We start from the raw sequence: 12,731 nt of genomic DNA on the forward strand, positions 1-12,731 counted from the left end.
CTGAAATCACTCCTCTTCCTTCCCAGAGACCAATTCTGCATTTCAAGAGGTGGGGCAGTTTTAGGACATCACCAGAAAAAAAAGCATCTGCTTGCCTCAGCAGTTGCTTATAAGGCCACTTTGGTGCCTTTGGAAGACCACTGACTCCTCTGCTTATAGAAAAAAAATTGTACACAACTACAGTTACCTGCTTGGACAGGGTGTGGTCAGCACTCAGGGCTGCCTGAAGGACTCAGCACTGGTAGGATTGGGAGTGAGAATGAAGCTTCAAGTGTGGGCAAACTGTGTAGCTCACTCACCTCTCTCTACTCCTGGATGTGGGGAAGGGGGTGATGATGAAAACTCTCTCTTCCTTTTCAAAGCCATTTTCTCCTGTTGTTCAGCTGCTAAGTTGTGTCCGACTCTTTGCGACCCCATATTCTGCAGCATACCAGGACTCCCTGTCCTTCACTGTCTCCCGGAGTTTACTCAAACTCATGTCCACTGAGTCAGTGATGCCATCCAGCCATTTCACTCTCTGCCACCCACTTCTCCTCCCACTCTCAATCTTTCCCAGTATCAGGGTCTTTTCCAGTGAATCGGCTCTTCCCATCTTTTCCTTTCCAGAGTGAGTAAAGCAGTGCTTTTGGTCCCAGATGTCGCATTACCTTTGCTCTGGAGCACTTAGTGGGATGAGGAAGAAGCAGCAGTGAGCTGAGCAGAGGCTCCGGGCTGTGGGGCTGAGAGAAGAGGAGGATCTCACAGTAGCTCCCCAAGTGTCCAGCCCAGCTCCCCAGAGTGAAAGGAGATGCATGCATGGGCACAAGGCCACTTCACAAGGCTGCCACTTCCCCGATGGACCACCCAGTTAGAAGGCTCTTCCTTATCTGAATCAAGTTCTGCTTCCATAAATGCAAACACATCAGTTCTTGATTTGGACCATGTTTGGTCCAAAGTAGGATCTTAATAAATAATGAAAAATGACTAGTACTCTCACCATATGATCATACTCACTAGCATAGTCTTCTGTTTCTTTTAGGTTAAACATTTCTATTTTCTTCAACAGCTATTGATAAAACAGTACAACATTATAATGGGCTCCCCAGATGGCTCACTGGTAAAGAATCCACCTGCCAATGCAGGAGCTGAAGGAGATACGGGTTTGATCCTTGGGTCAGGAACATCCTCTGGAGGAGGAGATAGCAACCCACTCCAGCATTCTTGCCGGGATAATCTTATGGACAGAGGAGCCTGGTGGGCTACAGTCCAGAGGATGGCAAAGAGTCAGACATGACTGAAGCAACTGAGCTCGACTGCACACATAACATTATAATAGGGCTTCCAGAGCCCTTCCATCCTGGTCACCTTTCACAGGTTGTGCTGCAACTTATCAAGGTCCTTCTCAAAATGTGACTGGTGGGACCCAGGGCAGAGAGAAACAGTCTGGCTGGGCTGACTCTGCAGAGTATAGTGGCCCATGGGTCCTTCACGGGTGCACAGCCAAACACTGATGAGTGTAAAATATTTACACTGTCACCCGGTTGTCATAGTGATACCAGAGGCCTATCAGATCCAGTTTGAGTTCTGAGCTCGTTGTGTGACCCAAGTCAGGTACAAGGATAGTATAACTCTCAAAGAAAGGTCACATATCTCTCAGAACTTGCAGGTACTTGGTCAGGGTAGTAAGAAGTTTATCTCAGACTTGAACCTAGAGCTAAAGGACAGCCAGTTAACAGAGTCACAATCACGAATGTCATAGGAGAGATGTTTTCCTTTAGTAATTAACATTCAACAGTTATTGGGGATTGATTTAATTTCTTCAAGTGTGTTGCCAAATTGTCTAATATTTAAAAGTATTTTAAGCACAATAAGATGAGAATTCTAGGACCAGTGGGATTCCAAAGGCCATTGGTAGGGTCCCCATTGCCAAATCTTCTTAATTGCCCCCAGTTGCCTCAGATTTTAAATAGGTAATTTTTATTTCATAAAAAATTTGAAAGATTTTTTTAAGCCTAAAATGCTGATTTACAACTGATTCAATAGACCTCTGTAAATTAGCCTTCAAGTTCAAATGTCTTTTTAAAAAATAATTAATGCAGCTGCGCCAGGTCTTCGTTTCGGCCTGCAAACTTAGTTGTAGCATATGGGATCCAGTTCCCCCTGCACTGGGAGTGCAGAGTCTTAGCCACTGAACCAGCAGGGAAGTTCCTCTCAAATGTCTTGAGGAAGCCATTTTCATCCTGAAAAGGCAGAGAGAGGGAATAGGGAAGGGGCTGGTGGAGGTAAGGGCAGGGAGACATAGGACACCCACCCAGAGTGACAGGGAGCAGAAGAAACAGTAAGAACCAACAAGACATAGCACTTGGCTCGTGATAAGTATTTAATAAACCTGAGCTATATTATTTGGGTTTGAGTACCTATTTTATGTATCAGGCACTATACTAAGTGCTTTACATAAATCATTTAATTCTTTCAGCAGCCCTGTGAGGTAGATGCTGTTACTTGAATGTACTGTTAAAGAAACAGTGTTAAGCATACTGTTCTTGTTAACACTTGTTCCTAAGTGGTAGAAGCAGGACTTCTATGAAGATACTTGCTTCGAAGACCATTGATATCGCTGCTCAGGCAGTGGAAAACTACAGAGGTGGAAGTGAGGCCTGAGAGCCTTTGCAGTTTTGCTGAGAGCTAGCTGTGTGTATGCCCACAGTGCTCGCATAAAAGAGAGTTTGCACGTGTGAGCCATAAGGAAAACTACAGTATTATGACAAAAGCGGTTTCGAGGTTAATATTTTTTTCATTTTGCAGAAGAAAGAACACCCACGTTGTTCAGTCTTAATGGTATGTTAAATCATTGTTAGACTGTTACATTCATTGCATTTGTTAAGTCAAAGCTCTTCAACTGCATATTTTCGTCTTTACTCCTTTAGCTAATTCTTTAAGGTCTAATAGTCAGGGTAATATTTTTCAAAATTTTCTCCAGGTCCTGATTGCATGATCCAAGTTAGTGCGCTCACACATGCGTGCACATACACATGTGTGTGTGTGTATGTGTGTGAAAAAGACTTTTAAAAAATTTATATATTTTAAATAATTCTTGTTAGAGTCTGTACATTTTGAGAGTAAGGGCCATGTTGTATATACTTTCTTTGGTTGCTCCACAGACTTTAGTATAAAATTTAGCCCTCAGTTGAAGCATAATACTCATTTCATTGAATGAGTATTATCTTTTATGTTTAAGGTATTCTAAGACTTAAATGTAGTTTTACTTCTAAAAGGTTTCAAAATTAATTTTAGAGATGTTACAAAATGTGTATGCTCATACTTCTCTTGAACACATTTTACTTATGTGCATATGATCGTGGGGCAAATATTGTTTAAAAATTTAAAACAATCTAGGCAGCACTTGCCAACATTTGTGAAATCATAGGCACGGAATTTCAGAATTTAAAGACTCTAGCCCAACTCTTCTTTTCTGACAACCAGAAAATCACAGACGCCAGAATTCTTAAAGCTGAAGCTGATTTGAAAAATTTGGCAAATAGGCAAAAATCCAAGAAAACGGCGAAGGCTTGTTTGGCTGCTACATTTAATTATATAGGGCATGTTCGGACACGACTGAGCAGACTGCACTCAAGCAAGCCTCAAATAAGGAGAGAAAAGATGCCACTCTTGTCTGTTTTTTGTTTTTTTTTTAAAACTACACATACGTGAACAGTCACACAACCATCAACGCTATTTCTGTGTACGTGATGGAAAATGAAGGACAGGTGTATCAAGTTTCTGTTCCTAGCAGGACATCAATTTAAGAGAGGGGAAAGGCTCTGGATGCTTTTTCTCTGTGCGAGTTAAAATGAATCCAGTCTTTCCCCCGTAAGACTCACTGAAAAAAAAAGAGATACAATATCTCCGAGATCACCACCATCAAAGGCACTTCAGTGACTGTTTTCATGGAGACAGACGGTGGCTCCCTGCAAGAAGCAACGTGCGCTTTCTAGAGACTTTCAACTCCAGACCGAGTGTGACATCCACGTCCGGCTCAAATGAAGTTGAGACGGCACCTGAACCTATTCCGTTCCCGGCTTAGGAAGGATTCCCTCAAGGGAGCGGGGTTCAGACTGGACTAGGTCCCCGCTGTTTTCACTGTTGCCCAGGCGGTGTGACGGCTTCCCGGAGGGACGCGGGCTGCAGGATGTGCGCGTGTGACACGTGCGTGGGGCTTGAGTGCCCGGGCCGGTGGGGTGTTCGGGGGTGCGTGTGTGAGCTGAGGGAGCGCCCGTGAGTGTGAGGGGCGGGGGCCGGCGAGTCTGCGGAGACGGGGGCTCCGCGCGTTGGCGGCAGGCGGCCGAGGAGCGCGAGCCCAGGCAGGCGAGGCCGGCTGCGCCCCTCGGCCCGGAGCCGGCGGGTATCAACGGTCGGGACACGGGTCCCGGGCGGTGGGGGGGTGGGAGGGGGTCGCGCGAGGGCGCGAGGCCGGCCGGGGGGCGGCGCCTGCCAGCCGCGCCGGGTCACGTGGCGGGGTCACGTGGCGCGGAGCCGGGCCCAGCGGCGGCGGCGGCGGCGGCGGCAACGGCTGCTGAGGGAGGCGGAGACTCGGCGGAGACGCTGAGGGGAGGCGGCTGGCGGCGGCGGCGGCGGCGGCGCGGGGCTGCTGGAGGCGGAGGAGCGCGGGGCCGCCGCCACCGGCGCCCGGAGGTGAGGCGGGCGCGGGGCTGTTGTCACCGCCGTCCCGGCCCCGGGAGCTGCCGCCCTCGAGAGGAGGAGGCGGCGGCGGCGGGCCCCGAGCGCCGGCCGGAGCGCCCTCGGGAGCCGGGGCGGGCGCTCGGGGCCCCCGGCCTGGCCCCTCCGCCTGGGCGCCTCGGGCGGGAGGGCCGGGGCGCGGCGGGTGGGCCCCCGCCGTGGGCTCTCCGGAGGGCGCGGTGAGGAGACGGTGGCCGACACCCGGGCTCCGGGCGGCGCTGGCTGCCGTTTAGCGGTTTGAGCCTTTTGTTTCAGTTGTCTCAGAAAAATGGGGCGATAGAGGAGCTGGGCGCGCGCGCGCGTGAGTGTGTGTGTGGTTGTGTGTGTGTGTGTGTGTAAATCAGGAGGCGTTTGGCTTGGAGCCATTTTCCCCCCCTTAATTGTGGAGACAGAAAACCCCTTGAAACGGTTTCCCCCGGGGACACGGTGCTGCCCCTCTTCGTCCCCGGCGTCTGAACCGAGTGGATTTCCCTCCCGGCCTCTTGGCCACCTTTCACCCCCGCCCCCCACCTCCGTGGAGCCCCCCGAGCGAGCGGGGGAGTCTGCAAAGCCGCCCGGTCACCTGTCGTGGCAGCTGCATGGAAAGGCTGGCGTGTGTGCTGTCTGGTCGGTGCCGTTTCCTCTGGCAAATCACGGGGATTCCGCTCCCAACGCCAACCCTTCTTCCCCTCTTGCCTGCGCTAAAAACAAAGTGCAGGATGCCGCCTCTGAAGTTTGACCCGTCTGGACCATTAGTAGGGAGAGGTGTCTTTTCGTCGTCACACCTCTTCAAGGTTGGAAAGGTGAGGTTCTTCTCGCCTTGTGGAAGGAAATTAGGGTGACACAGCCCTGTCGGGGGCGGATGTGACTTACCTGCTAAAGGGCCGTGGTGATCAGAAAGTCTTGAAACACTTCTTGTGGACAGTCAACTCCCCTTACAGGGAGCTCGGCCCTGGGTTTCTCCCCCTGGAGGGCTCTCCTCCTCTTTGTATTTTGCAGTAGTGAGGCAGCACCTTAAGGATACCTAGTTGGGCAGGTTCTTAAAAAAAAAAAGGAAAAAAATTTGTTCCTGAGGTTTTGCAGAATGTGAAAATTCACCTGGGGGTCCCTTAGCGTTGTGTCTCAGGTATCCATTCCTTGGAGTTGAGTTCTTGCAGGCAGGGCCACTGGGAGTGGTGCTGTGGCCCTGGAGGATGCTCAGCCTTGGAGCCAGGCAGCTCGGTTTGCTGGGGTTTGGGGTTGGGATGGATGTGAAGTGACAGGGCACCTTGGCACCTAGCCGCTGCAAACAGGAGGCGGCCTCCTGGACTGGCGATCTGGCCGGGTGGTTTGGAAGCTGATCCGAACATTGTACAGTGATAGCCACTGCTTGTGTTGAGGGGATCTCAGCCGTCCCTTCTTATTGATAGTTTACTGTTGTGCATGTAAGTATATGAATAAATTTGTATAGCAAAATCTAGTGTTTAGTTCCTGAATTATGGCATAGTACTTAATTTGTGTGAGAGTGGCTGGAGGATGTGAATTTCCTTGGAGAATTTTAAGTGCTCTATTTTAGTAAGGGCTGTGAAAGTAGCAGTGTTTCCATGTGATGGGGGAGGTGTTGACCTCTAGAGTTAGAAGTATGTAATTCTGAGTTAGGGATATAGGGAGATATATAGGGGGATTTTTTTTTTTTAAACACAGTGGAGCTTTATGACCTGGGAGAAGAGTAGAGTGCCAGTTACTTCCTGTGACTGAGAAATAGTAATGAATTTACTACTGTTTATTTTAGAACTGACTTCATTTAGAAAAGATGTATCATAGTGAACTTGCTAGTTTTCATATGGAGCTGTGCAAGTGGCAGTTTGTTTGTTTATGTGTTACCCACCACAGCTCCAGACTTTGGCCACCTGATGCCAAGAACTGACTCACTGGAAAAGACCCCAATGCTGGGAAAGATTGAATGCAAAAGGATAAGGGGATGGCATTGGATGAGATGGCTAGATGGCATCAGTGACTCAGTGGACATGAGCAAACTCCAGGAGATAGAGAAGCGCAGGGGGGCCTGGTGTGCTGCAGTCCATGTGGTGGCAGAGTCAGAGATGACTTAATGAGGAACACCACCAAAATTCTGGAAAAAAGTTTTTTTTTTTAATCCATGAAAGGATACATGGTTCATGAAATCTGTTTTACACTGAACCATCCCCAGTAAGGAAGGAACAATGACAACACAGCAGCCTTCTTTCAGGATGCATTTCAATGCTCTCGCTGTGGTGGTTTTGAGGACTGAATGAGAAGCCCAGGTGGTCTTTTGATCTTGCTGAAGGTTCACTGAATATCCGGATTTCTAAAAGGTTTTTCGAGTGCCTACCATGCACAGGGCTAGGCTTGGACATTGTTCTTCATCTGTTTCACTGCATTTACAGTGTCAGTTATAGACTGTTTGCTGTTCTCTTCTGTAGATGGAGAAAGACTGAAGATAGATTGAGTGACCCAACTATGCATGTGGTTCATCACATGCATTAAAAAACTGAGTAAAACTTCTGTTATGAAATGTTTTGATTTAGTTATTTCATTGGTTCCTAGTTAGGACCCTGGGAAGTATTTTCAGTATTACCAGAAGCTTTCCCCAAATTGTACATTTGCCCTTAGTGAAACTGCAGGGAATATGTAATTTAGACGTCAAATGTCTTTTAATTTGGCTGGGATAATGTTAATTTAGTCAACTAAACTTTTAAACATATTAAACATTCTAAGTTTTTTGTGATGAAATATGCATAATATAAAATTTACTATGTTAAGCATTTTTAAATGTAAGATCAGTGACATTAAGTACATTCACCTTGTTGTGCAGCCATCACCACCAGCATCTCCAGAGCTTACTCATCTTCCTGAACTGAAACTTGCATCCATTAACTTCCATCCTAGTCTGTCCTCCTCCTCCCCCTACTCCTGACCACTACCCTTCTACTTTCTTTCTCTAAGTGTTTGACTACTTTGCTGCTAAGTCGCTTCAGTCGTGTCCAACTCTGTGCGACCCCATAGACAGCAGCCCAACCAGGCTTCTCCGTTGACTACTTTAGGTCCTTCATATAAGTGGGATCATCCAGTAATTGTCCCTTTGTGACTGGCTTATTTCACTTTACATGTTCTCAGGGTTCATCTACTACTTCCTTTTTAAGGCTGAATAATATTCCATTGTGTGTGTGTGTGTGTGTATAACATTTTGTTTATAAACATTCTAAATTTTAACACCAAACGTTAGCAACCAAGGTGCTTACATGATGATCAAGAGCTCTCACTGAAAATTATAGATACCTTTGTTTAATGAAAACAAAATCAGATGAGTTGTTTTTCTAGTGCTCAGTACCTTTAAAAATATAGGAACAGTGGGGGATAAAGCTAAGATGTACATTGTATCCTTGGTGGGTCCTGTAATTTCCCTTCCATGTGTATAGTGACACATGGTGTGTCTTTCTGAAATTTGCAGCTGATGCAGGTGATGTTTTTGTTTCCCACCTAATACAGTGATGATGTATATGGAAGAACATGAAGGACTTGTCCTGAGGTATAGAGTGTATGGTGGTGGTGGTGGTGGTGTAGTTGCTGAGTCATGTCCGACTCTTGAGACCCCATGAACTGTAGCAAGCCAGGCTCCTCTGTCCATAGTATTCTCCAGGCAAGAATACTGGGGTGGGTTGCTATTTCCTTCCCCAGAGGATCTTCCTGACCTAGCATTCGAACCCTGGTCTTAACCTGCATTGTAGACAGATTCTTTACCGACTGAGCCATGAGGGAAGCCCTATAGATTGTATGCTATGCTAAGTCACTTCACTCGTGTCCGACTCTGTGCGACCCCACAGACGGCAGCCCACCAGGCTCCCCCGTCCCTGGGATTCTCCAGGCAAGAACACTGGAGTGGGTTGCCATTTCCTTCTCCAATGCGTGAAAGTGAAAAGTGAAAGGGAAGTCGCTCAGTCGTGTCCGACTCTTCGAGACCCCATGGACTGCAGGCACCAGGCTCCTGCACCCATGGGATTTTCCAAGCAAGAGTACTGGAGTGGGGTGCCATCGCCTTCTGTATAGGAAGGTTTATTTCCCTTTGTTTACCACTTTCTAGGACTCCCCAGGTGGCGCTAGTGGTAAAGAACCTGCCTGCCAATGCAGAAGACATAAAAGACGCGAGTTCCATCCCTGGGTTCAGAAGTTTCCCCGGAGGAGGGCATGACAACCCACTAAAGTATTCTTGCCTGGAGAATCCCATGGACGGAGGAGCCTGGGAGGCTACAGTCCATGGGGTCGCAAAGAGTTGGACGTGACTGAAATGCCTTAGCATACCACTTTTTAAAATCATGCATTGGTTCCCTGACATTCTCCAGTGGGGATGGAGGAGGGTTCTTTTCTGTCTTTTTTTTCTTCTTTTTCTGAGGATCTTTATGAACTTCTGTGTTTTATTGTATGTGATGTGTTTGAGTTCAATTACTGTCCTTTTGATACTCAAATTGCCGTATCTCTAGTCAGATAGACGTATTCAGGTTGGCTCCGAGTCCTTATGACAGACCACCAGTGGCTTGTAGTAGCTTTCTTGCTTTCTGGTGTGACGAAATGTTCCAGGCTTATCCTGTACTCTTCCTGTTCCAAGGGAAGGGAAAGTAAATGATCAATAAATATGTTAAAATGTTCAATTTTACTAGTAATTAAAGAAATGAAATTAAAAGCAAAAATAAGGCACTTTCTTGGCACTCCCAATACAGGGGGCACAGGCTCCATCTCTGGTTGGGGAACTAAGATCCTATATTCCACGCACTGCAGCCAAAAAAAAAAAAAGGCAAAAATAAAATACCATTTGTAATAAACCAAATGTTTCTCCCTCAAATTCTTTTGTTGAAACCCTATCCCCCAGTGTGCTGGTATTTGGAGATGGGGCCTTTGGGAGGTAATTAGGGTTAGGATGGTGCCCTCATGATGGGATTAGTACCCTTATAAGAAGAGACAGACACCCAGAGAGCTCACTAACCCTTTCTGCAACACTTCCTTCCCCACCCCCACCATGTGCAAAGAAGGGGTCATTTGAGCCTATAGCCAGATGGCAGCCACTTAGAAGCCAAGAGAAGAGTCTCAAATGAAATCTACCTTGGCATCTTCATCTTAAGAGTTTTCAGCCTCCAGAATTGTGAGAAATAAGTTTCTGTTGTTTAAGCCACCCCAGACTATGGTATTTTTTAATGGCAATCTGAGCCAACTAAGACACCATTTTTCAGTGATTGTGTCGGCAATATAATTTAGACTCAATTTAGACCTTAATGGATGTGAAACAATTTGGTAAAGCTTAACATAAGGTATTATATTATTATGATTACTTCTGGTATGCCTCCTCTTGGTAGGTAGTCTTAATATTTGGGCATTTCCCAGTTTGGAATGGGAATAAGGATGATAGTAATTCTCAATGCTGGTGAAGATGAAGGAAATGTGTACTCTTGGTCAGATTTATATGTAGATTTATAAACTGATGCACTCATTCTAAATAGCTACTTCGAGTGTAGAGTGTTAGTCACTCAGTCATGTCCTACTCTTTGTGATCCCATGGACTGCAGCTTGCCGGGCTCCTCTGTCAATGGAATTCTCCAGGCAGGAATACTAGAATGGGTAGCCATGCACTTCCCCAGGGGATCTTCCTGACCCAGGGATCGAACCTGGGTCCCCTGCATTGCAGGCAGATTCTTTACTATCTGAGCCACAGGGGAAGTCCACAATAGCAACTGTTATATATCAGAACGTAAAATTTGCATTTAACTCAGCAATTCCATATTTGGGAATTTATCCCGAAAAATAATAGGAAAAGTTAACAAAGATATGTATATAGTAAGAACTATTTACTGTATGCAGTTATTTCATAAATAATCTGAGTAAAGAACTCATTAGGGTGCTTTGCATGCATTGAAAATAATGATATGTCTGTATTAACCAGTCTGGAAAGATGCCCATTATAAATTATTGAGTGAAAAAGGGAGGTTACAGAACTGTAGGCATAGAAAATGCTGGACAACTAGGCTTTGGAGGCCAAGAATCATACCTATGAGAATCTAGGCTCCAGGGACCGCTTAGTGAGCAATCTGTTTCAGGTGCCATGGTCTCAAAAGACAGCACCCCCTGATTTCATTCTTGTGTCATAAGATTTCATTTTTCTGGAGAGAGAATATGATCAGCCTTGTTAGGTAATTTGTCAGTTGCTCAAGGAACTTGTTTTTAGAGTCCAGGAATCAACAAGGTAGGAAAGCTTCTTGATGAAAGTGAAAGAAGAGAGTGAAAAAGCTGGTTTAAAACTCAACATTCAAAAAACTAAGATCACGGCATCTGGTCCCATCACTTCATTGTAAATAGATGGGGAAACAATGGAAGCAGTGACAGACTTTATTTTCTTGGGCTCCAAAATCACTGCAGATGGTGACTGCAGCCATGAAATTAAAAGACGCTTGCTCCCAGGAAGAAAAGCTATGACAAACCTAGACAGCGTATTAAAAAGCAGAGATATCACTTTGCCCACAAAGGTCTGTATAGATAAAGCTATGGTTTTTCCAATACTCATGTATGGATGTGAGAGTTGGACTGTGAAGAAAGGTGAGCGCTGAAGAATTGATGCTTTTGCACTGTGGTGTTGGAGAAGACTTTTGAGACTCCCTTGGACTGCAAGGAGATCAAACCAATCAATCCTAAAGGAAATAAGTCCTGAATATTCATTGGAAGGACTGATGCTGAAGCTGAAACTCCAGTACTCTGGCCACCTGATGCGAAGAACTGAGTCTTTGGTAAAGACCCTGATGCTGGGCAAGATTGGAGGCAGGAGGAGAAGGGGATGACAGAGGATGAGATGGCATCACCGACTGGATGGACACGAGTCTGGGCAAACTCCAGGAGTTGGTGATGGACAGGGAAGTCTGGCGTGCCACAGTCCATGGGATTGCAAAGAATCGGACAGGACTGAGAGACTTAACTGAATCAAAGGTAAGTTGGGGTGCTTTTTTATTAAAGAAAGGGGTGATTCCAGGGAGACAAGGAGATAGACACCTGCTTCACATTCAAGTGGGGCTTCCCAGGTGTCGCTAGTGGTAAAGAACCTGCCTGCCAATGCAGGAGACACAAGAGACTCAGGTTCGATCCCCTACAGAAGGAAATGGCAACTCACTCCATTATTCTTGCCTGGGAAATCCTATGGACAGAGGAGCCTAGCAGGCTACAGTCCATGGGGCTACAAGAATCTGACACGACTTAGTGACTAAACCACCACCACACATTCAGGTAAAATTAAATACATTCTTTGATCAGAAACATTGAATTAATTATTATATCTGCATAAAAGACTACAAACTCTGATAAACTTGGTCTTTTCCTTTTAACTTTTGTTTTTGTCATGTTAGAACCTATACAAGTAGATCAACTCTATTTGATTTCTGTCTTTCATAGAAAATAATGGGTCAAAATTAAAATTTTGGATTATTCATGGATTTTTAAAATTATGCTGTTTTCTCTTTAAATGTGGCTAATTCAAAATCAGGTCTATTTCTCTGATGTCAGCAGGCAGAAATAGAAGTCTTTGCATTTGTATGGTGACAAGGATACCCACCTTTCAGAGAAAGAGTATTTTTAGAACAGAATGGAAAATTAGTGTTTATGGAAAACCTCCAAAAATAATGGAATAGTAGATTGTAGAGTGTAGAAAATTATTTTGTAGGTGTGCAGAGGTCTGTGCAGATAATATAGCCTTACTTGAACATCTTTCTCACTGTTACTATTTTTAATCAAAAGCACAATTACAGTCAACATGGAAAGAGCTTTGAGAAAGATAATACACACTACAGTTTAAGATTCACAAGTTCTCACTTTTTAAAAATTAAAGACTTAATTTAGACCTTAACGGATGTGAAAGGATTTGGAAATTCATAATAGAAGTTACTATGTTGTTACAGTTACTTATGCTATTTTTTTTTTGGTAGTCTTAATACTTGGACATTTCCTCCCTGTTTGGAATGGGCATGGTAGAGCTCCTGGGTTAAAGTTTT

The 12,731-nt window shown here is 45.5% G+C and overlaps 1 protein-coding gene across 5 annotated transcripts in view; it reads left to right on the top strand.

Moving 5' to 3' along the window:
* Positions 1-4,563: 4,563 nt before the first annotated feature.
* TULP4 (TUB like protein 4) overlaps positions 4,564-12,731 on the top strand; it is a 201,354-nt gene continuing 193,186 nt past the window's right edge. For all 5 annotated transcript variants that reach the window (XM_024997115.2, XM_024997116.2, XM_024997118.2 and 2 more), the window contains exon 1: positions 4,564-4,671. The gene's annotated coding sequence lies outside the window, so the exon portion shown is untranslated. The remainder of the gene's footprint in view (positions 4,672-12,731) is intronic.

The sequence above is a fragment of the Bos taurus genome, chromosome 9 (assembly GCF_002263795.3).
Source record: "Bos taurus isolate L1 Dominette 01449 registration number 42190680 breed Hereford chromosome 9, ARS-UCD2.0, whole genome shotgun sequence".
Classification (NCBI taxonomy): domain Eukaryota; kingdom Metazoa; phylum Chordata; class Mammalia; order Artiodactyla; family Bovidae; genus Bos; species Bos taurus.